The sequence below is a fragment of the Camellia sinensis genome, chromosome 8, assembly GCF_055761805.1.
Source record: "Camellia sinensis isolate YWXY chromosome 8, ASM5576180v1, whole genome shotgun sequence".
Taxonomy (NCBI): Eukaryota; Viridiplantae; Streptophyta; class Magnoliopsida; order Ericales; family Theaceae; genus Camellia; species Camellia sinensis.
Window position 1 is genome coordinate 99555441 of NC_138968.1, and position 5441 is coordinate 99560881.

At 32.8% G+C, this 5441-nt stretch overlaps 1 long non-coding RNA gene across 1 annotated transcript; it reads left to right on the forward strand.

Annotated features, from left to right (window-relative positions):
• The first annotated feature begins 251 nt into the window (after window positions 1-251).
• On the forward strand, window positions 252-4798 carry LOC114292271 (uncharacterized). The gene is made up of 4 exons (XR_014337960.1): window positions 252-2516; window positions 2609-2702; window positions 4507-4587; window positions 4697-4798. It is a non-coding gene; the product is annotated as an uncharacterized LOC114292271 (long non-coding RNA).
• The last annotated feature ends 643 nt before the right edge of the window (window positions 4799-5441 follow it).

The following is a 5441-nucleotide window of genomic DNA, read 5'->3' on the forward strand; positions in this document are numbered from 1 at the left end:
GGTCACAGCAAGGAAAATATCATATTTTGTATCAAAACTACGTAGTTTTGAATGTTTCCTAATATTAATTAAATTTGTTACGATTTGAAATAACTATTAATAATTAGTTCAAAAAAATATTAATAATTAAATAATAAATTATTAAGAACATAATAATAATTATTTTTTAATAGAATTATTATTTATTAATTAAAATCATAAAATTTCTTAAATTTATTTATTTTCATTCAAAATATTAATTAAACCAAATATGAATAATAAAACTTAAAAAAATATAAATTAAAACTAATTTTTACTACAAAATTTTGTCTCAAATTTCTTCGCAATATTTGAAACAAGCCCGGCAAAATTTTGCCTCAATTAAAATTTCCTCATAAAATTTTGTCTAAATTTCTACTCCTGGTCCCAAAAAAAAAAAGAAAAAGGGAAAAATAGGGAAAGACTAACAGCGAGATGTGTTTGAGAGAGAGAGAGAAGACGAAGAAGAGATGGAGGGAAAAGAGACCATGAAGAGAGACGGAGGGAAGAGCAGTCCTTCGGAGCAACAATCATTGCTTCGCTCGTGATGGCCATTGCGTTGCTCGAGCAGTCCTTTGGAGCTACCTCCCTCGCAGCCCGGTTCGTCTTCGCTTCTCCCTCCGGTCGACGAAGACCCGCAAACGAAGCAAACGGAGTCGTCTCACCTCTCCCTCCGACCGGAGCTCTCGCACCTATCCCTCCCACCGTCCAATTTCAGGTGCATGTTTAGATACTAGGGTTTTGAGTTTTGATTTGAGGCTTTTCAATTTGAAAATTAGGGCTTAGGGTTTTTCAATTTCAAAATTTGGGGCTTTTCAATTTGGGGTTTAGTGTTTAACTTGGGTGCTTGTTATGAATGTTTAAATGGGACTTAATAATGTCAATTTACCAAGTCTCTTAAACTGGTTCTGCCTTATTTGATTTTTTTGTGGATTGTTGTTTTTGCTCTTGGTGCCCTTGTTCATGGAAATTTGTTTTTTTTTTTTTAAATTTTTTTATTGTTGTCTGTCACATAGGACTATTTTGTAGTTGTATTGTCTTTTCTTAACATAAATTTCTGTTTTATGCTTCCTCAATCTTCGTTTGGTTAAGTTACTGAGGTAGAAAAGACCGATCAGAAATTGGGTTCTCAAAATATTATCATATTGGGACTTGTCTTTGTTCATGGAAACTTGATTTTATTCTTTCATAGGACTATAAATTCTTTTTTTATGTGTTTTTTTGTTTTTCACTTCTATTGTCTTTCCTTGGCAAAATTTCTGTTTTATGCTTCTTCTATCTTCGTTTGGTTAGGTGGATGAGGTAGATTTTCGAAATGCACTCAAGGTGTTTGAAGGAAAGACTGATTAGAAGTTGGGTTCTCAAAATATTGTCATATTAGGATTTTTCATTTATTGTTAATGGAAAGTATGAAATTGATTCAATATGAGTAGTGTAACTCTTGTTAATAAGGGTTGCTAATGTGAGAGAATATTCACATGGGTGTTCGAGTTTAAGGGGAAAAATAGAATAAAATGGGGGATAAATATTTTTTAATGTGTGTTTTATGAACCTGACTGATATGCCAAAAGACCTAGATGCAACTCTTGAGATCAAGTCTTGTAATTCTTTCAACTGTAACATACCATCACACTTCTACAATTGTTGTAGCTCTCACCTTAGGTAGCTTTCACCTGAGCGAAAAGAAGCATATTTTCACTTTTGGATTTTACCATAATTTGTTGGAAGCTTAGTTTTTCTATTGTAGTTTATGTCTAACAGCAAACCCATGTGATGCATGAGTTGAATTGTGAAAATGAAATTATTTCTTGAAAAAATTAAACACTATTATGCATATGAAGGTAAGAAATTAGTTTTAGTGGAGTGTAAAATTTGGAATTATAAATTAATGAACAATTAGAACATTTTTTGTGTTATTTATTGCTAGCATATGGATTTTCAATTTCTCATGTTTTAAAGATAGGAAAGGATGATAACATGCTTTCCTCTTTACATCATTTTCTTGCTAAACATCTTTCTGATTGGGAAATCTAAATTCTTCAGTTTTTGTAACATATTTTCTGCTTTACATCATTTTCTTGCTAACCATCTTTCTGATTGGGGATTCTAAATTCTTCAAAAAAAAATTTGTGTGTGTGTGTGTGTGTGTGTGTGTGTGAGAGAGAGAGAGAGAGAGAGAGAGAGAGAGAGAGAAAATATCTCATGTTTGAAAGAGAGGAAAGGAGGATAACATACTTTATTCTTTACGTCATTTTCTTGCTAAACATCTTTCTGATTGGGAAATCTAAATTCTTCAGTTTTTGTGGCCTGTTCTCTCATTATTCCTTCACAAACTGTGATTGATCCAAAGGAAGTGAAGAATTGCGCTTGCTTTGTCACAGCATTGTGTTCCGCCCTTTTGTTATTTTTTGGTACAAATATTGGTCTTATAGTTTAGGTTTACTACCTCGAGACAATCAGGTATTTTCAACATGGGCAAAGCATCAAGGGATAAGAGGGTGAGTTTGTTTGTTTATGTTTGAATTTCTTTTTTACCATTTCTGGGGTTGTCTGATGTTCGACTTCTAATAATGGGTGGATTTGTTCACAGGATATCTACTACCGAAAAGCAAAAGAAGAGGGTTGGCATGCTCAAAGTGCCTTCAAGCTCCTTCAAATTGATGAAGAATTCAACATAGTTGAAGGTACTACACTAATCTTACTAATGTTGATTTATTTCCAACCTTAATATGGCGGGGTATTAAATTATTAGGGACTGGGCTCTTTTTATTAGCTGGATCAAACATTGTCCGTTCTTTTTTTCTCCAATTGTTTTACATTATGAAGGAATTCCCTAGTGCAGTTTTACTACAAACGGGGACTGATTATGCTTTATTAAGTTAAAAGTAGTTTCTCAAAATGATAAATAATGTCTTCCTTTTCTTCCAAGAGAATATTTTATTAAGGATAACAGCAAAATATTTTCACTTAGTGCAAAATGTAGGCTTTAATTTTGTATTTTTCACCAATAGGAAACCATTGAAACTTATTTTCTAATATTTTTTTGTACACATTTTTTAGCTGCCTGTAGATGAATTTCCATTGGTTTTGCCAGATATGTACTTATGAGACAAGTAACAAACATCATGTCCAGTCTCATGGCAGTGAGATACATTAAACTACCCACCAGTTGCTTGTAATACATCTCATCAACTAAGTCTCCATTTCTGTCTACTTATTTTGAAACCTGGAACTATGTTTTTCCCCAAAAGTCACCTTGCAATCTATTTTTCCCCGAAAGGTATGTTCATATGTTTTATCTATATACATATATTTTTTTTCAAAAAACAAGAAAATCATTAAGTTCATAGGAGAACAAATATCTTCATCTAGGATACATCTATCTCTTGGTTATGTGTCCCGAGATTTTAGTTGATTTGCTCTTATTCAACATCCCCCGGCAAAAAACTAAAGTTTTCTTATGTCAAGTAATAGGAGGAAAAGAGGAAGAAATTATGTTTATAACCAAACTGCCCTTATAGTTTCTATGCAAAGTTAATATTTCTATAGCTGTTGAACAATGCGAATTGCAATGCACAGGATAGTATCAAAGAAAGTATGTTTAGCATTTTAAAAATTGCAATTTTATGAAAAAAAAAAAATTTAATCATTGTTACAACATTATCTTAATAGCATCATAATTCAGAGCAGTATAAAATACTTACTCAATCATTGGAACTCTTGATACGATAAGTAATTTAAAAGTAAATTATGGGGTTTCCAAAATTAAGATTAATGCTAATCCTATTGTCAGTGCCATTTCAGCTGTAGAAAAACTGAAGTCAATTCTAAAAGGTTGGCAAGTAGGCCCTAATTCGGGGTCGCGGGGGGAGAGGGGGGGGGGGTTTGGTGTTGCTTCACTAGGGTGAAAATCTCTGGAACTATTCATTGATGATCCCTAGGGTGTGGACTATGCTGCTTCTCATAGGGTGTGGGGTATTTTGGTATGTTTTATTGAAGTTGGTTTATTGGTTTGTACTCTATATATATATATATATATATATATTTTTTTCTTTCTATTTTTGGAAGTAGATGAACTTGTTTGGAGAGCTGTAGGGCTATGACAATTATATTTAAACTGTTGGAATAAAGATTTGTAATTATTATTTACATCTAGTTACATCCAGAAGATAACCTCGATTGCAGAGCTAGAAGCTTGAAGGTATTTTGTTTTTGGAGCTCTTTCTATAGATGTGGTGTATTTTGATTTCTTTTTCCTGATCATATTTTGTGGTTTTTGAATCGAAGAGGAAAGAGAGAGAGGTGGGGAATTCCTACTAAGTTTTTCACCTTTTCTACTCGAAATCTGCTAAAATGGTTTGATATAATTATTAAAATTTTTGTAAGCAAGATGCTTGTTTAGTGGTTGAGTTCTTATTTATTCTTCTACCTAGTTTAAAATGTTAAATAAAATATTTTTCATATTAACTATTTGCTTATGAGCTTCAGGTTGAACAATTGGAGCGAGAGGTTGCTGAGCTTCGACATGCCCTTGCTGATAAGCAAGAACAAGAAAATGTCATGCTTCAGGTTTTGCATTGCTTTATGTTTGACAATTAAATATGTAAAAAGTTGGTTCTTGTTCTCTCTTATGTGATAAAGATTTCTAACAATATATTGATTATGACTTATCTGATAGGTTTTGATGAGGGTAGAGCAAAAACAAACGGTAACAGAAGATGCTCACAGATTTGCTGAGCAAGATGCAGCAGCTCAGAGATATGCAGGTCAAGTGCTTCAGGTTTTACTTTTTGATTTAAACTTATTTTTTTAGTACTGCTTTACTATAATGTTGAATGCTTGTGTTAATAAGAAACAGCTTCCTGTCTGTCAGATTTTCTGACTTATGCATAGCTGTGGTCACCTTTTTTTGGAGTGTGCTTGATGCCTGTAGTGCATGAGCTATACTGGTTTTTAAAGTATGGTATTTAGAGGACACTTCACGCGGATGCATAAACAGATTTGGCAGTCTAGTTGTTGCATTACCGTTTAACTAGTGTAGCTCTTGCAAACTCTCACTCTTTCTTTGATTTTTAATTTTGATTTTTTTGAGCACCCATTGCATATGATTAAGTGTGATATATTGCTTCTTTAATAAAAAGTTGTTTATTTTGCAGAAATTTGTTTAGATGGTGAGCAATGGAATGACGGGTTATTAACTACAATAAGAGAGCGGGTATTTTTCTATTGAAGGCTTTTGATGTGACTGGATTTTCCTGTTTGTTGTTTTTCTCCTTTGAGCATAGATTAGATGATTGAAATGGTTGATGACGATAACCTACATATTCCTTAAATTGGTTAAATTACATCTTATTAAATCAAAAATTTTATCCTCCTCATCTTCCTCATGTGCTGCTTCTTGGTTAAAAGCACTCTTATCTGTT